This window comes from Lissotriton vulgaris, chromosome 3_1 (genome assembly GCF_964263255.1).
Source record: "Lissotriton vulgaris chromosome 3_1, aLisVul1.2, whole genome shotgun sequence".
In the NCBI taxonomy this organism is placed as follows: domain Eukaryota; kingdom Metazoa; phylum Chordata; class Amphibia; order Caudata; family Salamandridae; genus Lissotriton; species Lissotriton vulgaris.
Genome location: NC_141689.1, coordinates 1437649229 through 1437673122, shown reverse-complemented (window position 1 = coordinate 1437673122; position 23894 = coordinate 1437649229).

The following is a 23894-nucleotide window of genomic DNA, read 5'->3' as shown; positions in this document are numbered from 1 at the left end:
CAGCAGGCTCTGTGAGCAGCAGGAGAGGGTCCCAGGCAGCAGCAGGAGAGGGTCCCAGGCAGCAGCAGGAGAGGGTCCCAGGCAGCAGCAGGAGAGGGTCTCAGGCAGCAGCAGGAGAGGGTCCCAGGCAGCAGCAGGAGAGGGTCCCAGGCAGCAGCAGGAGAGGGTCCCAGGCAGCAGCAGGAGAGGGTCCCAGGCAGCAGCAGGAGAGGGTCTCAGGCAGCAGCAGGAGAAGGTCTCAGGCAGCAGGCTCTGTGAGCAGTGGGAATGTGTGGCTCACTCCCACAGATTTATAGGCCCATGGGGTCGTTAGGAAGCTGATAAGGTGCTACAATTGGTTGTCTGGGTCAGCCTTATTCATAAGCATCCAATGACCGGCTCCGCGGCGGCGGCGCGCCGCTTCCGCATTATTCAAATCTGCATCATGCCACATTGAACACCCATGCCATTGGCTGTATGCAATGCACCATGGCGGTGACGCACCGCGGGTGTCCGGGGTGCGCTACCGCGATGGTGCATCATTCAAATGCATCCAATGACCGGCTCCGCGGCGGCGGCGAGCCGCTTCCGCATTATTCAAATCTGCATCATGCCACATTGAACACCCATGCCATTGGCTGTATGCAATGCACCATGGCGGTGACGCACCGCGGGTGTCCGGGGTGCGCTACCGCGATGGTGCATCATTCAAAAGCATCCAATGACCGGCTCCGCGGCGGCGGCGCGCCGCTTCCGCATTATTCAAATCTGCATCATGCCACATTGAACACCCATGCCATTGGCTGTATGCAATGCACCATGGCGGTGACGCACCGCGGGTGTCCGGGGTGCGCTACCGCGATGGTGCATCATTCAAATGCATCCAATGACCGGCTCCGCGGCGGCGGCGAGCCGCTTCCGCATTATTCAAATCTGCATCATGCCACATTGAACACCCATGCCATTGGCTGTATGCAATGCACCATGGCGGTGACGCACCGCGGGTGTCCGGGGTGCGCTACCGCGATGGTGCATCATTCAAAAGCATCCAATGACCGGCTCCGCGGCGGCGGCGCGCCGCTTCCGCATTATTCAAATCTGCATCATGCCACATTGAACACCCATGCCATTGGCTGTATGCAATGCACCATGGCGGTGACGCACCGCGGGTGTCCGGGGTGCGCTACCGCGATGGTGCATCATTCAAAAGCATCCAATGACCGGCTCCGCGGCGGCGGCGTTCCGCGGCGGCGGCGCGCCGCTTCCGCATTATTCAAATCTGCATCATGCCACATTGAACGCCCATGCCATTGGCTGTATGCAATGCACCATGGCGGTGACCCTCCGCCGGGGACCGGCGGTAGGTACCGCGACTGATGCGGCGGAGCCTAGCCAGCGGCATGGACACCAGTCCATGTGCCAATGGCTACCTTGGCTGGGTAGATGGTGGTGCTGGGGTCACACCGCCAGGGACTGGCGCTAGGTTCTGGCATTTTCGTACACATTGCTGTGTATGTCAATCATGGACAATGTATAAGTGCCATGCAGCTACATGGTGTAGGGCACATCATTGTACACACGATGCCACAGAGCCATTGCATCCACAGGAGGACGCACGTTCAGTCTGAGCCACTTTAGCATGTGTTTGTGCCATTTTAGTAAGGCTTTTGATGGGTGCTGATAATTGACAGACGTCAGGTGCTCTACATAGATGTAGTGAGGTTTAATGTGTTGTTGGTCAGTGCAGACCTTGACCAGGCTGGTGGCACTGCATTGTATCGTACCTGACTTGTGCATAGGGTGACCAACCGTCCGTAAATTTCACGGACAGTCCGTAATTTTGGCTGTCTGTCCGTTGTCCGTGAAGGATTCTTTAACGGACGCCATTTGTCCGTAATTTTAACCGGGCACAGCTTTCCCCCACCTCCCTTCTTGACTCCGATGCTGCATGAAAGCTCAGACCCCCAGCAGCACTGTAGAGGCACAGCGGGATGGCAACCCTCACACCTCCAGCCCTTGATGAGCTGTTAAGAGGTGCTTGAAGGTGACAGAGGGAGGGGCGCAGGTTCAGGAGCAGGGGGCATCCATTCACATGCAAACAGCCCTGAATGCGTCTTGTATCTGCTATTTAGAGGGGGGCTCGCACATTCCATTTCTACCCAGGGCCCCAAACATCCGAGACTCGGCCAGATTACACCCCTGATTACACCGAGGCAGCACCTGCTTCTCTTCACCGAGCTTACTTACTGCCACTAATTTGTAAGCAAACCTCGGTTCTTCAAACATGCATAACGTAATACAATAAAGAAATGGCACAATCGCACCCACACTGATTAACAAAGTATGGAGGACAATCAGTTCTCTTAGAGTATCTCCTGTGAGTACTGTATATCACAGTGGGGGATGGCATTTTGGAGCTTGTGCAGGAGGGGGCGAGAAGCCCAAGATGATACTAGAATACTGCATGGCCACCCCTGTGCCCACCCTGGTGGATCACGTTCCCTCTCCTGTGATGACTCCTGCTCCTGTCCCCCATGTTGTGGCTCCAGTCCACCCCCTCCTGTGATGGCTCTTGTCCCCCCCTGTGGTGGATCCTGTCTCTGCCCTGGGTGGCTTCTGTACCAGTCCTGGAACGGCCCCTGCAGCGAGGGTGAAGTTCTTGATGGGCCTCTTCTCAAAAGGGCTCAGCTCAAAATTAATATGGAAAGGTGGGCGAGTAAGTAAGTGAAGGGATGTGTGAATGGCTGGATGAATTAGTGAAAGGGTGAATGGATGAATGAAAGATTGACTAAATGGATAATGAGAGAGGATAGATGGATTGATGAGTGAGGGGAAGGATGATGGATGGAGGGGAAGGATGGATGAGGGGCAGGATAAATGGATGGGATGGATGGATGGGTGAGGGGAAGGATGGATGAAAGGAAGGATGGATGAAAGGAAGGATGGATGAGGGGAAGGATGGATGGATGACGGGAAAGGATGGATGATGAGGGGAAGGATGGATGGATGGATGATGAGGGGGTGGGTGAACGGATGGATGATGAGGGGAAGGGTGGATGGATGGATGATGAGGGGGTGGGTGAAAGGATGTATGGATGGATGATGAGAGAATGGATGGATGATGAGTGGGTGGGTGAAAGGATGGATGGATGAGTGGGTGGGTGGATGATGGGGGGTAGGTGGATGAGTGAAATGATGGATGTATTGATGTATTGATAAGTGCAAGGGTGAATGAATGGACATATGAGTGAAAGGGTGGGTGTAAGGATGGATGAGTGAGTGAAAGGGAGGGTAGATGGACAAAAGGATGAATAGATGTGTGAAGGAGTGAAATGATAGATGGATGAGTGATAGGGGCAATGGATGGATTCATGAGTGGATGAGTAGATGGATGGATGGATGGGTAGTTGGATGGATGGATGGAAGGCTAAGTGAAAGGGTCGATGGAGAGAGAAAGGGAGGATGGATGGATGACTAAAAGAGTGGATGGGTGGAAGGATTAGTAAGTGAAAGGATGGCTGGATTGGTGAAAGGGTAAATGGCTGAATAGGTGAGTGAATGGATGGATGGGATGAAGAGTGGATGGATAAGTGTACAGATGGATAGGGTGAAAGGGTGGATGGATGGATAATGGAGGATGAGTGAAAGGATGGATGAGGGGATGGATGAGTGAAATGATAGATGGAAGGATACATGATGGGTAGGTTTGCAAATGGTTGAATATGTTTGGAAATGGCTGGGCTTACTTATATACTATTGCGCGACCTCTGATGTGTCTGTAAAACGTACCTATTGTCCTGAAGTTTAGTCCTGAATTTTGACCTCCTATCCTGAATTTGTGTCCTGAATTTTGACCCTTTGTCCTGAATTTTTACACTCACCGTCCTGAATTTGGACCAATGCCAGTTGGTCACCCTACTTGTGCATTCAGAACTGATCATGCACACAACCAGAAGTGTCCCTGCTATTGTGATCATTGTGTTGATGAATGCTTCCACAATGTACATGATGCATTGAGGTCTGGCAGGTACGGCAGATGGGTATGACAGGCATGTTAAGTCACATTAGATTTGTGGCTCTTGTAGCTCCATGTCTGCGCATGTCACTCGTTTAATCATTGTATCCACATTATTGTCACTTGGGTATTGTCACTGGAGAGGCCTGCCCTCTGTGTGTAGCTATTGGGCAGCCATGTAACCAGATGTGCCATGCAGCTTTCTGGCCATTGTTTTTTACCCATTACATCAATGATGTTTTGTGCTATGGCCATCTCATGATGCTTGTCATTGACCTATTGTTTTTAATCCTGAACTAGGAGGAGGCCAGATCTCCTACGTCAGGTGATTGTGCTTGAGGACATGGAGAATGAGGCAATCATCAGGAAATTCCGGTTGGACAGACCGACATTGAAGATCTTGTGTGATCTATTGGAGCCCCACCTGCAGCCTCGCCGTCACTATCCTACGGCATTCACACCCGCCCACAAGGTAATGGCAGCACTACACTTCTTTGCAACTGGTTCCTTCCAGGAGACCGTGGCTAACGCTGGGGGAATGTCGCAGCCCATGTTCAGCATGGTGCTGAGGGATGTACTCGAGGCCATGATGATCTATCGGAATCGCTACATCCATTTCCCCCGGGGACATGAATTGGCTGCCGTTAAGGGGGACTTCTATCCACTTGGGCACATCCCACATGTAGTCGGTGCGATAGATTGCACCTATGTGGCTCTGGTGGCACCGCAGGCGACGGAGCACATTTTTCGAAACCGGAAACACTACCACTCCATGAATGTGCAGGTGGTGTGCCTTGCAGACATGACAATTTCACATGTGTGTGCTAAGTATCCCGGTTCCGCACATGACTCTTTCATCATGAGGAACAGCATGGTGCCACGGATGATGGAGAATCTGCATCCCGAACGTGCCTGGATTGTGGGTGAGTTACACAACTGCTATCGCGTGCTGTGTGTCACTGCCTTTACTGTGGCCGTACAACATTGCAATGTGTATTTTTTTTTCCACAGGGGACTCAGCTTATCCCAGTAGGCCATGGCTGTTGAGCCCACTCCGTAATCCCCAGACACCTGCAGAGATCCGCTACAATGAGGCCCATGGCAGGACACGACGGGTAATTGAACGTACTTTTGGGCTGCTGAAGGCAAGGTTCCGGTGCCTTGACAGGACTGGAGGCGCACTTGCATACTCGCCTGGGAAGGTGTGCAAGATCGTTGTGGCATGCTGTATGCTACACAACCTGGCCATCCACAAGGGGGTCCCCCTGCTCCTGGATGACGGTGAGGAACCAAGGCCACAACCTACTCAGGGACCTGAATCCAGTGATGAGGAGAGTGGAGAGGAGGAAGGAGTTGACCAACGGCAGCAGCTAATCCAACGCTACTTCACTTGAAGGTGTGTGACGAGTTACAACGTCTACATAGTGTAGTGTCTTAGCTTATCTTATGAATGGTTATGCGCAGATGTTCCCAATAGCCACATGTTCTGTCACCTATGTATGGGATTGTTGGAATGGACGTTACGTCCGGAGATGTATTATGGACGGCATTACAGCATTTCAGATAGACACTGTGTAGGGTACCTGTGATAATTAGGATATTTGTGGATCAGTGATCTGTGTGTGTTGCCACGATGAGACCAGTGACTGTAGTTCTGTTGTGTCTCCCTAGGTTCTCCAGCGTGTTCCTGCCCTGCATACTGTACATCATGTTTACATATCATGGACATAATCATCATTGTAAATTATGCACTAAAGAATTCACTACACAAAATCTGGATTGTAAGGTATTTTATTTACGGGGTGGACATGTGAATTGTGCGTGAATATTTACAGGAAGGTGGGGAATGAGCAGTGAGTTGACAGTCATGGTCGCTGAGATGCAAGAGTAGACACCACATGAATGTGGTGACCCAGTCCAACAGACAGGTGCCATTGCCAAGGCAATGTGGGGAAAGATAGTCCAAAAGAGTCAATGCAGTTGGGGAGAGGGTTGTCTTCAAGGCTGGCTCCGTGACTGGCGTGTGGCAGGTGCTTGGCTTCCAGAGACTCCCAGGCTCTTCTTTGGACGCCCCCTAGATCTTTTTGGCGGTGGGGGGCCTGCTGAATGGCCAGCGGCGTCAGAGGACTCGCCCCTCTCTGTTGGCGCAGGGGAGGATGGTGGACTGGCATCCTGCTGCACAACAGGAGGGGATGTCGGTGATGGTTGGGACACAGGCCTGTCCCTCTGCAACGCCACTTGCTGGCCCATGAGGTCCACCATCTGTCCCATGTGGTTATTGATGGACCTCATCAGCAGGATGAGCTCCCTGAAAAATTCCTCCGACCGGCCACTTTGTCCCTGGACCTCTTGATAGGCATCCACAACTCTGGTGAAGTGGTCCAGGGATGGTGTCCACTCCGCCTGAGGTCTGGTGTTGGCCCTGGCCCTCCCACCTGCTCTGCTGCCACGAACCTCTTCCCTCGCCACTGGTGCGCCACGCACTGGCTCCCTGCCCTCCACAGTTGTTTGTGTGGGCTGGTCATCCCTAGGGACAGGGAGGGTGCGGGAGGTGGTACTGGTGGTCGTGGTGGTGTTGGTGGCAGTGGCTGCGGTGGTGGTTGCGGTGGAGGCAGAGGCTGTGACAGCAGGGGTCTGCTGCGTTGTCGTTGCAGCAGAGGTGGTGGTGGGGAGGATGGGGGCCTGGGACCTCTGGGTGTGTGGAACACCGGATGTGCCGGGCTGGAGCTCATCGTCCATACTGTCCTGGGAGTCTGCATCTGTGAGTCCATGTGCCGGAGGTGGAGACTGGCTCTGCGGGTCGTTGGTGTTGTCCCCAGCAGCGAGTTCTTCATCACCTGTGGAGTAGATGGGGAGTGGTCAGTGTTTGTGTCATCTGTGTATCATCAGCTGTCTGTACACTAGTGCATTGTGCTGTCATCAGTTGTACAAATCATGGCAACATCGTGTTACATTACATAGTGGATAGTTAGATCATGGTGTCCTAAAGGTTGATTGTCTATGCATTTTGTACAATAGTAAATCGATTAATACACACACACTTCATGAAGATAAACGGTAGTTACATACCTGTAAGGTGAGCGTGCAGGGTATAATGGCTGACACTTTCTCCTGGGTGGGGCAGGCCTCCATGCTGCTGGGCTGTGGGACAAGGGGCATGCTGGGAGTAGTGGTACAGGCCTCCCTCCCTCCCTCGCACCCACAAACACCCTCCAAGTGCAGATGGCTACCAACCTGTAAGTTTGTTTGTTACACAGTGCAATGGCTGACACTTTCTCCTGGGTGGGGCAGGCCTCCATGCTGCTGGGCTGTGGGACAAGGGGCATGCTGGGAGTAGTGGTACAGGCCTCCCTCCCTCCCTCGCACCCACAAACACCCTCCAAGTGCAGATGGCTACCAACCTGTAAGTTTGTTTGTTAAACAGTGCAATGGCTGACACTTTCTCCTGGGTGGGGCAGGCCTCCATGCTGCTGGGCTGTGGGACAAGGGGGCATGCTGGGAGTAGTGAGACAGGCCTCCCTCCCTCCCTCCCTCCCTCCCTCGCACCCACAAACACCCTCCAAGTGCAGATGGCTACCTACCTGTAAGTTTGTTTGTTACACAGTGCAATGGCTGACACTTTCTCCTGGGTGGGGCAGGCCTCCATGCTGCTGGGCTGTGGGACAAGGGGCATGCTGGGAGTAGTGAGACAGGCCTCCCTCCCTCCCTCCCTCGCACCCACAAACACCCTCCAAGTGCAGATGGCTACCAACCTGTAAGTTTGTTTGTTACACAGTGCAATGGCTGACACTTTCTCCTGGGTGGGGCAGGCCTCCATGCTGCTGGGCTGTGGGACAAGGGGCATGCTGGGAGTAGTGAGACAGGCCTCACCCCCACAAACACCCTCCAAGTGCAGATGGCTACCTACCTGTAAGTTTGTTTGTTACACAGTGCAATGGCTGACACTTTCTCCTGGGTGGGGCAGGCCTCCATGCTGCTGGGCTGTGGGACAAGGGGCATGCTGGGAGTAGTGGTACAGGCCTCCCTCCCTCCCTCGCACCCACAAACACCCTCCAAGTGCAGATGGCTACCAACCTGTAAGTTTGTTTGTTAAACAGTGCAATGGCTGACACTTTCTCCTGGGTGGGGCAGGCCTCCATGCTGCTGGGCTGTGGGACAAGGGGGCATGCTGGGAGTAGTGAGACAGGCCTCCCTCCCTCCCTCCCTCCCTCGCACCCACAAACACCCTCCAAGTGCAGATGGCTACCTACCTGTAAGTTTGTTTGTTACACAGTGCAATGGCTGACACTTTCTCCTTGGTGGGGCAGGCCTCCATGCTGCTGGGCTGTGGGACAAGGGGCATGCTGGGAGTAGTGAGACAGGCCTCCCTCCCTCCCTCCCTCGCACCCACAAACACCCTCCAAGTGCAGATGGCTACCAACCTGTAAGTTTGTTTGTTACACAGTGCAATGGCTGACACTTTCTCCTGGGTGGGGCAGGCCTCCATGCTGCTGGGCTGTGGGACAAGGGGCATGCTGGGAGTAGTGGTACAGGCCTCACCCCCACAAACACCCTCCAAGTGCAGATGGCTACCTACCTGTAAGTTTGTTTGTTAAACAGTGCAATGGCTGACACTTTCTCCTGGGTGGGGCAGGCCTCCATGCTGCTGGGCTGTGGGACAAGGGGGCATGCTGGGAGTAGTGAGACAGGCCTCCCTCCCTCCCTCCCTCCCTCGCACCCACAAACACCCTCCAAGTGCAGATGGCTACCTACCTGTAAGTTTGTTTGTTACACAGTGCAATGGCTGACACTTTCTCCTGGGTGGGGCAGGCCTCCATGCTGCTGGGCTGTGGGACAAGGGGCATGCTGGGAGTAGTGGTACAGGCCTCCCTCCCTCCCTCGCACCCACAAACACCCTCCAAGTGCAGATGGCTACCAACCTGTAAGTTTGTTTGTTAAACAGTGCAATGGCTGACACTTTCTCCTGGGTGGGACAGGCCTCCATGCTGCTGGGCTGTGGGACAAGGGGCATGCTGGGAGTAGTGAGACAGGCCTCCCTCCCTCCCTCCCTCGCACCCACAAACACCCTCCAAGTGCAGATGGCTACCAACCTGTAAGTTTGTTTGTTACACAGTGCAATGGCTGACACTTTCTCCTGGGTGGGGCAGGCCTCCATGCTGCTGGGCTGTGGGACAAGGGGCATGCTGGGAGTAGTGAGACAGGCCTCCCTCCCTCCCTCCCTCGCACCCACAAACACCCTCCAAGTGCAGATGGCTACCAACCTGTTAGTTTGTTTGTTAAACAGTGCAATGGCTGACACTTTCTCCTGGGTGGGGCAGGCCTCCATGATGCTGGGCTGTGGGACAGGGGCTATGGTGGGAGTTGTTGTACTGACATTCCGGCCCCATACAGGCCTCCTCAGCAGAATGGCTGGCTACATCTTGTTTAGGGATGGACAGTGTATTGGTGGTTGGGTATTGCAAGGAGGTAAAAGTCAATGTGGTTGTCTGTACTTACCAGCCTCCACTCCCCCGGCTACTCCTGTGTAACTCTCAGGTAGCAGGATACCAAGCACCTTCTCCTCCCATGGTGTGAATGTCTTCATTGGGAGGGGAGGGCCACTGCCAGTCAAGTTTGCCACAGTCCAGTTCTTGCTCCTCTTCTCCTTGACAACCCTCTTGAGATCATGCCACCGCTTCATGATCTCCTTCTTGGATCTTGGGGTGGCCCCAACTGCATTAACCCTTTGGACAATCCTTTGCCACATTTGTGCCCTGGTGGCTAATGGTGTCTGTTGGACTAGGTTCCCAAATAGTTGTGGTTCTACTCTCACAATCTCGTTGACCATGACTGTCAACTCACTCTCTGTGAATTTGGGCATTTTTTGTGAGGTCATGGTGTGGGGGTGTTGAGGTGTTTGTGGGTGCAGGGGTGTGTGGGTGCAAGGGTGTGGTGATGAGGTGTGTTCTGTGCTGGGGGTTTGATTGTGATGGTGTGATGGTGGTGTTGATGGTGGTGGTGGGTGTTGTGTGCGATTTTGCCTCTCTCAGATGTGGTGTGTGGCCTTCTGTTCTGGGAAGATGCAAAGGATTGTGGTGAGTGGAGGGTGTGGATTTGTACTCAGCTGTGTGGGTGTGTCCAATTGGATAGTGGTTGTCAGGTGTGTAGTGGGTGTGGTTATGTAGTATTGTGTATTTCTTTGCCATTTCTGTATCTGTGTGTGTGTGTTGTATGTATTTGTTGCTGGGCTACTTTGTTTATGCAGTATTTTGCATCGCTGCGGTGCTTTGACATCGACCGCGATGGATTTCGTGTTCGTCCGCTGCGGTGACTTTGCTGGTGCTTGTCCGTCATTTCTCCCATGCAATCCTGCCTTCGACCGCGGCGGTCGGTGCCTGCCGGTCCGCCCGCGCCACCCTCGGGGATATCGTAATTTCCTGTGCGGTGTCTCCGCTTTCCCTGTGGGCGGTGTTGTATTTCCAGCTGCTTTTCCGACCGCCGCGGTCGGAGTTTTGTCATCACCGCACACGTCGGGCGGTTTCATTTTCACCGCTACCGCCGCGGTCGGTCTCTAGTGGCGGTCGATCCTAATTTGTCTGCCGGTTGCACCGCCTCCATGGCGGGCGGTTGTTTCCCGCATCCATGGCGGGCGGGGTGGTTTTCCGCCCGCTATCCTAATGGGGCCCTTAGTATTTGGCAATCCTGACATTAGTTTTCGCCAGCTGCGGGCTTCTCAAAAATATTTTGGTACTGCAAGTTTTATTTTATGGGGAAAAAGTGCTGTTAAATATATGAAACTTATCTTTAAAACCAAGGGCATTATTTAAATCTTGGAGGATAGTTTACTCCATCACTATGGTGACGTATATCCTGACGACCGAAATGTATATTTCATAGGATATAATGAAATTTTGTTGGATGGGATATCCGTCACCGTTGTGATGGAGTAATCCGTCCGCCAAGATCTAAATTTTTGTTAGAAACGTGTTGGTACAATTTCATGTTTTTGGTTGTACATCCGATCTAGTTAAAAGCCCTTTAACCTAGTTAAATATAACACCTGTGATAAGGAGACACACATACAATGAGTTATTAAAGGACCCAAATCATCATATGACATACCACTTAACCAGGTGCACATTGGATTAAAGATTCAGATTCAGATTCATGAGTCTTTATTTCGAATATTTCATCATAAAAGACAGCATTTAAAATTAATAATCACCATGCTCTAAAACACTTCATAATGGCTTAAAAACATTTGGATGATGCATTTTATACATACAATACAATTTAATTACACAAAAATAAACAGACATACTAAAATACGAAAGTGCAAAGAAGGTGCAGCTATCAGCAGATTAGTTTAAATATGAGAAAAGCTTTCCTCGGATTCAATTAACTTTGGACAAGTCCGATAAATACCCAATTCAACCCTTAACATCGCGGTTTGGCTCTAATAATCCACATCCAGCCCAAGAATTTTGCTACTGCGATTACCACGGTTTCCCTTGTGTCTGTCCTCATGATCCTTAAGGCCTCTAGCCCCACCCGCGTACCCAGGTTTTTACATATAGGTTTGAGCCATTTATTTCGAAGGGCTAGATAGGCAGGACATACAAAGAAAATGTGGCCAATTGTTTCCCTCTGTTCCGCACACCAAGGACAGAGCTCGTCCACTTGCCCATTCCAATTTTTTGTAAACGATATTATTGGGAGGGAGCCAATCCTAAACTGGTGATATATCTTCCTATCACTACTCTTGGTGATGGTATCTCAGTATTCTTGGATTAAAGACATTACTAAGTATGACCAATTACAGTTGACGTCATTATAAAACATTTAATAGTGAGGACCATATGCGTTCTGCATTCAGATTCCAGTTAGTCTGCCAACACATGATTTGTCCTGGGGCCTTGAGCTTTACTAGGCTTTTAAAGGTTTATCAATTAAAAATAAATAATTATTCATGGAATCACTAACTTAAAATGGTCGTCCTGAAGAAACTTTTGTACGTTTTGTAGGCGTATATAAATTCACTTTCATAGAGCAAAGCAAGTCAGTCTTTAAATGTAATTAGGCAGTTCATGAGGTCCATAACCATGGGATTCTAGGACATGTCATGAGTAGGGCCTGGTGAAAGGCTGTTCGAATCACATCACAAGGTCTGTAGTCATGATGAAAAACAATGATCATTAATGAAAAATCCTCTCCATAGAACTCAACTTAAATTGCGCATACTTACTCATTAAGCATTGGCCAAAAAATATATGCACTGAGCCTGTTTTACCTCGGTGACGTATATCCTGACGACCGAAATGTATATTTCATAGGATATAATGAAATTTTGTTGGATGGGATATCCGTCACCGTTGTGATGGAGTAATCCGTCCGCCAAGATCTAAATTTTTGTTAGAAACGTGTTGGTACAATTTCATGTTTTTGGTTGTACATCCGATCTAGTTAAAAGCCCTTTAACCTAGTTAAATATAACACCTGTGATAAGGAGACACACATACAATGAGTTATTAAAGGACCCAAATCATCATATGACATACCACTTAACCAGGTGCACATTGGATTAAAGATTCAGATTCAGATTCATGAGTCTTTATTTCGAATATTTCATCATAAAAGACAGCATTTAAAATTAATAATCACCATGCTCTAAAACACTTCATAATGGCTTAAAAACATTTGGATGATGCATTTTATACATACAATACAATTTAATTACACAAAAATAAACAGACATACTAAAATACGAAAGTGCAAAGAAGGTGCAGCTATCAGCAGATTAGTTTAAATATGAGAAAAGCTTTCCTCGGATTCAATTAACTTTGGACAAGTCCGATAAATACCCAATTCAACCCTTAACATCGCGGTTTGGCTCTAATAATCCACATCCAGCCCAATATAAATATATAATATATATATATATATATATATATATATATATATATATATATATATATATATATATATATATATATATATATATATATATATATATTCTAAGTTCCAAAGGTAATTTCTAAATTTCTAATGCACTCTCAGAGGTCAAGTTGCTACACCAAGAGTTTATTTCTTGTTAACTGCTACGCGTTTCGACACCACAATGTGTCTGTGATCAAGACACATTGTGGTGTCGAAACGCGTAGCGGTTAACAAGAAATAAACTCTTGGTGTAGCAACTTGACCTCTGCGAGTGCATCAGAAATTACTTTTGGGCCTTGGAATATTGATGTCCGGCTTTGGGTTACGCGGGGAAGTATCACCTGACTTTGGGGCTGATCCCAGGAGAGCCTAACCTGACTTTGTATATATATATATATATATTCACTGAAAAAACCATAGGTTTCACACCAGTTATAGTTAGGAATTAGCATTTAAAAAACCTATTAAATTCACTAAAAAAACCATAGGTTTCACATCAGTTATAGTTAGCTGGAAATTTTACTGACATAAAACCATTGAAATTCCACGTTATAGTTAGTTGGACTCACTATAATTTGCGCGTGTAATGCACTGCTGATGACGTCACATATTACATCACTCATGACATGGTCAGTGACATCACTGATGACACCATCCAGTGAATGTGTGCCTTTCTGAAAAATAAATATGTTTTATATATGTATATGTAAAGGTCGATGGAAGAATAAATGTTTAAATAAGTGTGTAAATGGATGTTGTTTTTTTTTAAATGATTGGTTAACTGGCTTATTAAGTGTTTCTTAGTGAATACATATATTAACTAGTAATGTTTAAATATTTAAATATATGTATCAGTGTTTCACTTTGTGTATAAATGGCTGCATGGGTTGGTGAGTTGCTACACGTGTGTGTATATGGGTTATTAGATGTTTTTTTAGTATCAGTATGAGTGTCTGTATGGTTTGGTGGGAGTGTTACTTAGCACATAGATGCATCAATGACTGACTCACTGTTTGTATGTGTTTTGAAGACGGCATATGTGCAGGACTGTATGGGTGGATGAGTGTGTATATGCGTGTGTTAGTGAGTGAATGACTGTCTCATTAGTGTCTTTATCAGTAACTACATATGTTTTAATCTAGTATATGTGAGTATTGATGTATATGAGTGAGTATATGTGAGAGTGAGAGATTGAAAGAGTTCTTGTTTAAATAAGTATGTGTTTCTATAAGTGATTGTTTAAGAGAGTAAGTATGTGTAAGTTTCCTTAGAAGTAAGGTGGTAGTGTGTGTATAGCTGTATATGCCAATAAATGGATGTTCAATAGTTTATTTGCATGTGTGAGTAACTTTTGGATGACTGTCGGTGTGTAACAGGATGTATAGGTGTATCACTACATATGATGAGTGAGTATATGTATGAGTGACTATATAGAACTGTTGGTGAATGAGTGAATGTGTATATAGATGATGGAATTATTGAATTGGTTGTTGTAACTGGTATGGGTATCTCCATTTTTAAAAAAAATTTAATTTATATTTTTCAATATGTGTTTCATGGGTTACATTACAGTGAAAGGAGGTCTGTCACTCTGTCACAAGGATGATGTCATGAGTGATGTCATGAGTGATGTCACTGACCATGTCATGAGTGATGTAATATGTGACGTCATCAGCAGTGCATTACACACGCAAGTTATAGTGAGTCCAACTAACTATAACGTGGAATTTCAATAGTTTTATGTCAGTAAAATTTCCAGCTAACTATAACTGATGTGAAACCTATGTTTTTTTAGTGAATTTAATAGTTTTTTTAAATGCTAATTCCTAACTATAACTGGTCTGAAACCCATGGTTTTTTCAGTGAATTTCATAGGTTTTTTTAATGCTAATTCCTAACTATAAGTCTCACTTTATAAGTAAGACTGTTAGCGCTCTAGTTGTTTAGAACACTCTGGTACATTCTGTCATTGGGCTACAGTTGGGCTATATTTGGGCTATATATTTTTTTTTGTCTCTAGTGGCCATCTTTGGGCTACATTGGGCTACATTGGGCTACATTTGGGCTGCATTTTGGCTCTAACATATATATAGCCCAATGTAGCACAATACATATTTTTTCAAAGTTAATTTTCGTAAAAACCAATTAAGAATAGGGCTACCAGTCCCTACAATTTTTCCCATTTTTTATTTTTTTTTATTTTTTATTTTTGGAGCGCTCCCGGTGCGCGCCCCGAAAAGCATACTTCTATAAAGCGCCCCGGGGCGCACTCTGGGGAGCGTCCCGTAAGCGCCAATATCGCGAACGAAAACATGATCGTGACGTATCGCGTAGCCGCGTCCGCGTGTTACGCACGGCGTAAGCGCACCCGGAAGTACTCGAGCGAATACGATCGCGCAACGTAAACATCCGACGCGCTTACGCGACGCGACCCGGGGTGCGCCCCCGGGCGCGTAGCGTAAGCGCGTCGGGTCATGTGACCTGAAAATAACACTTGGTTCATAACTGTTTTAGTTTCATAATGATGAAGCCCCTGGTCTTGTGACCTGAAAATAACACTTCTCATTGGTTCAGGACAGTTTTTTTTCCAAATGATGAAAGACCCCACCTTTTTTCCTTATTCTGACTTTGTCCTTTGACTTAGGAACACCTGTTTGTACCTCTCTGTACCTTTTTGATCTTTATAATGGCTTCAGTAGCAGCAGCAGCTGGTGCATCTGCCCCACCACCACCACCACAACCACCAAGAGGACCAGCTCAAGATTACATTGGTGGTCAACAAGAGGAGGAGGAGGAAGAGGAAGAGGAGGATGGTGGAAGATGGTTGCCTGAACAAAATACCCCATACAAGCCCAGGTCACATATTGTATGGGAGTTTTTTTCACTCCCAGAGGGCAAGAAAAAAGTGAATGCGGCCAAGGTAACTTGCCTAATCTGTAAGGATGGACTCTCAAGGGGCAACCCAAACAAAAAATATTCCTTTGGTAACAATACCATGATTCGACATATGACCTGTAAGCACCCTAACAACTATTCTCGTGCAGAGCTCAGGTAACTGGCCAGTGACCTCCCCCAGTCTTCAAGGACCACCTCCCAAAGAAACGAACCCACTTCATCGGGACCAGAAACATCAGAGATGATGCCTTGCATTCAGCAACGATTTGCTGATTTTAAAATCACTTGTACTGCATGTGGCAAGCTTGTCGCCTATGGTGAAAAGAGCGTAAAGCTCATCGTCCTTACAGGTGACAATCACAAGTGCCCTAAAAAGAAGCAATTTTTGGGGTTTTTTGTTTTTTTGCTCCAGTTGAGCCAGTTTCAATTCCCTTTTTTTTTGTTTCTCCCCCTAAAAAAATACAAAAAAAATATAAAACTGTTTTGAAAAGCCAAAAAAAGAACAAAATGTTCAAAAAACACAAAAGAAATATAAAACAACAAAAAGAAGAAAAAAAAAGTTCTTTTTAGAACTTCCTCCAATTTCTAAAAAAAGGCTTTATTTTTTAAAAACTCTGTCATTCTTTTTTCCTCATAGGACGCTCCCTGGTCCGCTCCCCAGTGCGCGTACCGGGCGCTTCCCCCGTGCAAAAACGAAAAAAAAAATATTTTAAATGCCCCGCGGGGCCATTTTATAGCCCCCACATCAAACCTAGGGGGTCAGAGGGGGTCTATCCCTGACGCCTTATGGTCATTTCCCCCTTTGTTTTAGCCACCTCTTGTGTCTCGATTTTACCGAGACACAAGATGGCGGCCGCTCCGGACTGTTTCGAATGTTTACAGACACCGGAGAGCCAATCAGCTTTCCGTGCGCACCTCGCGTGGCGCGCCCGGAGCGCTCCCCGGGGCGCGTACCGGGGCACTGCCATAGATATATACATTTTTTTTAACCTAAATTACTCAAAGACCACTGGAGCACACATCATGAGACATAGCAAAGGCACATCGGGCTACCAGTCCCTACAATTTTGCCAAGTTTGGTGGAAATTCATTCAGCCGTTCGGGCTAAAAGTGAAATCGACCGCCCTATGGAAATTAACATGGGGAAATTGTGTTTTGGGACCCCCCTTTTATCTCGGCCCCCGCTTGACGAATCCCCTCCAAACTTTCAGGGAAGGACCGGAACGCCGCGAGGCCATTTTTTTCAGTCAGATTCGTCAACCGGCGCCAAAGTTATTCCAAATAGAATTTTGAGATTTAACATTGAAAAAAATCCTAACTATAACTACCTACTGGCGATCGCCAGTAGGTAATATATATATATATATATATATATATTACCTACTGGCGGTCGCCAGTAGGTATATATAGTTAGGATTTTTTCCCTATGGGATTTTTGAAAATTCTATGTCTAAAAACTTTGGCGTTTGTGGACGGAATCGGCTGAAATTTTCAGGAAAATGGCACATTTTGTTTCTGAGCAGCTCCTGGAAATTTGGGGGGTGTTCGTCGAGGGGAGGCCGAGAAAAAAGGGGGGTCCCAAAACACGTTTTTCCCATGTTAATTTCCATAGGGCGGTTGGCCTCACTTTTAGCTCGAACGGCTGAATGGATTTGCACGAAACTTGGCAAAATTGTAGGGACTGTTAGCCCGATGTGCCTTTGCTAGGTCTCAATATTTGTGCTTCAGTGGATTTTGAGAAATTAACGTTCAAAGTAAGATATATATCTGTAACAGCACTCCGGGCAGCGATCCGGTTCGCGTACTTTTCGCGTAACGGAACTTTGCGATGCGAAGCTGATTGGCTCTCCGGTGTCTGTCAACATTCTAAACAGTCCGGAGCGGCCGCCATCTTGTCTCTCGGTAGGATCGAGAGACAAGAGGAGGCCAAAACAAAGGGGGAAATTACCATAAGGGGGCATAGTAGATCCTCGTTGACCCCCTAAATCTAAATTTGCCAACCGCAGGTGGGAGCGTATTTACAAGAAACTTGCACCATGAAGAACGCTTTCCATTTAAAAAGGAAAAATAACATCATAGACACTCATATGTCTTATAAATATGACCCAAAACAACCTATGAAGCTCTAGCAGTACATATCCAGAAATGTAATTGTTTTCAAATAATCGTTTTTAAACACAGCATATAAATCAATTGTATACCTGTATTCAAGAGGAAATGACTGAAAATGTCCTTGAGACACATGAAAGCGTTTTCTGGAATGCCCTAGCACCATTGTTTGGACATTATTAACATGGCTATGTAACTCCCATAATCAAAATCTAAATTTGCCAAGCGCAAGTGGGAGCGTATTTACAAGAAACTTGCCCCATGAAGAACGCTTTCCATTTAAAAAGGAAAAATAACATCATAGACACTCATATGCCTTATAAATATGACCCAAAACAACCTATGAAGCTCTAGCAGTAGATATCCAGAAATGTAATTGATTTCAAAAAATCGTTTTTAAACACAGCATATAAATCAATTGTATACATGCATTCAAGAGGAAATGACTGAAAATGTCCTTGAGACATATGAAAGCGTTTTCTGGAATGCCCTAGCACCATTTTTTGGACATTATTAACATGGCTATGTAACTCCCATAATCAAAATCTAAATTTGCCAAGCACAGGTGGGAGCGTATTTACAAGACACTTGCCCCATGAGGAACGCTTTCCATTTAAAAAGGAAAAAATAACATCAAAGACACTCAAATGCCTTATAAATATGACCCAAAACAACCTATGAAGCTCTAGCAGTACATATCCAGAAATGTAATTGATTTCAAATAATGACTTACTTCATTGGTAGGCCTTCACATGTATTATCTCCTTTGTTTTCTTCAGTGAAAATCTTATCTGCAACCATGTGTTGGCCTCACCTCAAACAAACAAAACAGGTGTTGGACCGAATGTGGATCAATGACACACATTCACCCCAGTCCAAAGATCTGGGCCTAAACAAACCTTTAGATAGGCCACACCTTATCGTCATCCTGAATTAATCATTTAAAATATTAGGGAGAGATTTATGATTGTTGTATGCCTGTTTTGTACCATTGTGTGTCATTTTTGTGATGCAGTGCTGGTGCAAAAGATTTGCTATGTTAAATAATAAGTAGGGCATTAAGTTTTTGATGACTGTTATTCATTTACTGTTTGGTAATAGTGGTTAATAACATTTTTTATTATATTTTTCCACAGATTCAACTGCAGATCTTTTCTTAATTTGAAAAATGCCAACGAAAAATCGAATTAGAAAGGCTAGAAAACGTCAAGGACAGCAGGATGATCTTTTATTGCAGCAGTCCTCTTCCCCAAATACTTTTCAAAACACCAAGAAAGCTCCGGGTAAGAGCACAAAATCATTCTTAAGAAATATTTTTAGTAAAAAAAGTATTTATCCTAAAAATGTTTCAGGTCAGAAAAGGAAAATCAATTTAAATGGAAAGGAAAGACCCATCAAAAATGTTACTGGTAGAGGAAGAGATAACTCTGTGCATGATAGTAGAAGGAAACAACAGTTTAGGGACATTCGAAATCGAATGTTCCGTAACAGGATAATAGTTAATTTATTAAAAAATATTAAGAAAGGCCAACAGAAAGCGGCATTTTATAAGAAGAAGAAAAATGTAGAGAAAATTATTGATCATGCTTTTGAAATTAAGCGAAAGTTGTTTATTTTGGTAATCAATAGAATTAGGAAACTAAGCAAGGTAATTTCTGATTTCAAAACAAAAAGTAGATGGAAGAGAGTAGTAAATCGTAGTATTTTTTGTGAAGTTTTTTCCGGAGAATGGATGCATAGTTCAAGTTGTGAGGCATTTTTTAATGAGGAGAGTTATTTTCAGGATAATGATTTGGTGTTTGCAGTTGACACCAGTGGTCGAGCTTATGAAGTGAAGGATGGTTGTCCAGTTGAAAAAAAAAAACTTGTGACAACAGAGACAGAAGAGGTGCTAAGTGATGAGGTTTTAGGAAGACGTCCTAAGGGTCCTGTGTACATTTGGAAGTGTAGTTCTATTTGCAGTGTGCGACAGGTTTCCATCAATTTGCTTTGTGATTTTATACGGACATTTAATAAGAAAAGTTTGAAGCAGAAAATGAAGTTGTTGCAAGATTTAGATCCTTGCAGAGTGAGACAAATGACAGGTTTGCGTGGTCATTCACTGGCTTGTCTTTCCAGGAGAGTATGCCAGAGTGTTTTTCATCATTTCAGGATGCTAGCAGTGCATCATAATAAAGTGAGAAAATTAGTGAGAATGTTGTATTATGCTAAGAGTCCAGCAATTATGCTTAAACAATTATGTGCTGCTCTTTTGCATGGTTCTGAAATAGATGTGAAGAATATTTGTGAAGAAATTGAGTTTTGTTACTTTGGTAGTAGAGATGAGAATGTTCAAATTGACCCTGAAGTAGAGGGTAATGTTGAAGATAATGTACAGGTTTCAGTACAGATAATTTTCAGAAGGAAATTGCCACGTTTCAGATGAAATCAAGTGAGAGGCCTAATTTCACTTGTGTATGTTGTCGACGCACTTATTATAAGAATCAGACTAAGGTAGTGGATTTATATGCAAAAAGTGAAAGGGAAAATAATAGTGAATGGAAGGATTTTGCCACATACTTGATGGTAGAAAATTATTTTGATTTGGGATCGGATCAACGTGTGTGTACTTATTGTTGTAATAAATTAAACCAAAACCAGATGCCTGCTAGGGCAGTTCATAATAATCTGGAATTGGTTGAGATTCCTTCTGAATTGAAGGATTTAAATACTTATGAATCTATTTTGATTCAAAGTATCCATCCCTTTCAGGCTATTGTAAGAATGGAGCCAAAGACAGGGAAGTTGCCTCCAGCAGATTTACAGAGAGGATTAAAGGGAAGAGTTGTTTATTTGCCTCTAGATTTGAACAAAAACATTAACACAATTGGAATAGAAAAAGTGGAAGAGGAACCTCTGGTTATCTTGGTTAATGGGGTTCCGACAAAGAATAAGAAAATATGGCAAGATTTAGTGGATGTTAGGAAAGTCAAACAGGCAACAGTGTATTTGAAGAAAAATAATAAGTACTATAAGAATGTATATGTTGCAGAAGAGGAAGTAAGTGATGAAGAGGATAGCGATTTGTATGCTGGCCAAATTGAGAAAGTAGAGGCCTCTAAAAGTGAAGAAATATTTGAACATTATAGTGTTCATCCTTTGCATTCCGAGGAAGTCATGGGGAATGCTATTGAGTTGTTTCAAATGAAACAAGCCAAAGGGAGTCCCATTAGTGTTTGGGAGGAAAGTTTGGAAGCTCGGTGTTTCCCACAGCTATTTCCCACAGGTCGAGGAGGAAGATATGATGAGCGATCTCATCAAATTCCTGCGTCTGAATACCGGACTTTACGATTGTATGCAGAAGATCCTAGGTTTCATCAATGCATTCCCTATTTGTTTCATCTCCTGTTTGAAAGCGATCTGTCTGGACTGTCATATGCAGTGAACCACATCTTAAAAAGTGGTATACAGATGCGAAATATCTCGGCAAGGGACTTTATGCATAAAGTCAATGTCCAAGACAGTATTTTGGATTCTCACTTAATTAATCTCATGGCGTGTCAGCGTGGTACTAATGAGTACTGGTACCGTCGTCATGGTGATTTAAAATGTATGCTGAGGAACTTAGGAACTCCGACATGGTTCCTCACTCTGAGCTGTGCCGAGTATGGCTGGGAAGACTTACTTGAATTTCTACGAGAGGCAAATGGAAATATTGAAAACATTGAATTCAAGACACCTGGAGAACTGTGTTCTTTGGATCCTGTGAATGTATGCAGGTACTTCAATCATAGATTTGAAGCTATGATGTCTTTCATCACAAATAAGAAGAATCCACCTCTTGGAGAGGTGTTGGATTTCTTCTGGAGAAAGGAGCACCAAGCAAGAGGTGCTCCTCATATACATATGTTGTTGTGGATCAAGGATGCACCTAAATTTGGAACAGATCCGGATGACTTAGTGATGAATTTCATAGAACAGTATTCTACGTGTGCTGTTCCAAACGCAACGGAGAAGAAAAGCCTAAGAGAACAAGTTCTACGTTTCCAAAGCCATCGTTGTGGAAAGTACTGTTGTCGTAAATTCAGAAACAAGGACAAGTTCTACACCAAATGTCGTTTCAACTTTCCACGACCGGTGATTTCTAAAGGAAAAGTGAACAGTTTGATGTCTTCACTGCGACATAATGTGACGAGGAAATCACCCAAAAATACATACAATTTGAAAAGGAACGAAGAGTCCAAGTACATCAACGACTACAACCCAGTGATTTTGTCCATGTGGAATGCTAACATGGATATACAGTTTGTGGGTGACAACTGTATGGCTGTGGCTCGGTATGTGACATCTTACATCACCAAAAAAGAAAAGACAGAACTGAAGGATATGTGGGAGGACATTTCCCATGAAAAGAGCCTCAGCAAGAAGTTGTACAGTTTCAGTCTGAAGATGTTGTCGCATCGAGAAATCGGAGCTTACGAATGTTCAGATCGATTGTCTTCAGCAAGTCTCTATGCCAAATCCAGGAGTATTGTTTGGGCGAGTCTTGGTCTTGCTGCAACGCGAAATCGAGTTCTAAAACCTGTCCGGGAAATTGAATATTTGGCAGAAAAGGAACCAAACAGTACCGACATTTTGAAGACCAACATGTTGGATACATATTATCCAAATCGAAGCAGTCACCTTGAGAATGTTTGTCTATATGAGGTTCTACAAAATTATATATTCAAGAGGAACATCAAAGAAGATATTGAGAAAGGAGTGTATGCTGTAATTGGAAGTGAGGGATGCCTGGTCAAGCAAAGAAAATGCCAATTAGTAAACCATCGAAAATTGAGTGGCGAATCTCCAGAAAAAAAGGAGTTTTTCTATTTAGCACTTTTGCAACTTTTCAAGCCTTGGCGTGCAGAAGAGGAACTGCTTGGAGATTTCCTCTGTTACGAAGACTCTTTCACTGCTGCTAAGGAGACCATAGAATGTCCTGCTTTTCCCAAATATCAAGAAATGCTAACTTTGGAAATTGAGCAGGAAGCAACGATTGCAGCCGAGATTGCCAGAGACAGTTCTCAGGACGGTCAGAGTTCTGTTTCATTGAGTCAAGATCCACTTGGAGGACCTATTATCGAAAATGAAGCTGCCACTGCTATGAATGAAGTGGAAAGAGCCATGGCACATGCTCAGGAGGATTCAGTTAACTTAGAAGACTTGGAAAAACAACTCAACGTTGAGCAGAGGAAAATATATGATGAAGTTACCAAGCAAATTGAGCATGGATTAAGTCATGAGAAGAAAGAGTGCTCATGTACATCGTTGAAGCCTGTCCGACTGTACGTGAGTGGAGAAGCGGAAACTGGAAAAAGTTTCCTCATTAAAGCAATTTCATGCTATCTGCAGGAAAGGACTGAGTCATTGCTGTCTTGTGTTGTCACCGCTCCTACTGGACTTGCAGCACATAACATTAAAGGTATTACTTTGCATCGTCTACTGATGCTGCCGGTGGAGCATGACAACAAATTACAATACCACAAGTTATCTGGGGATGCTTGCTGTGAAGTTTCAAGAGTCTTGAGGAAAATGAAACTACTTATCATTGACGAAGTAAGCATGGTTTCCAATGTCATGCTTGCCTTTGTGCATTTGAGAATGCAAGAAGTACTTAAAACTGAATATGATGTGTTATTTGGTGGCAAACACATCATTGTTTTCGGAGATCTTCTGCAGCTGACACCAGTAAAAGGACAACCTGTGTTCAAAATACTCACGCATGAAGATACCAGGAAGTGCCTAGGGAGCATTGGCAACGTCAATATATGGTTAAACTTCAATTATGCTGAACTGCATGAAAATATGCGTCAGGCGAAAGATGAAGATTACAAGAATATTCTACAAGATATTAGAATTGGAAAAGTGACCGAGCATGGAAAAGAAGCTTTAAATGCACGATTACTTTCAAATTTATATCCCGAACAAGAGATTGTGGCCGAGAATATTTTTCAGAAAA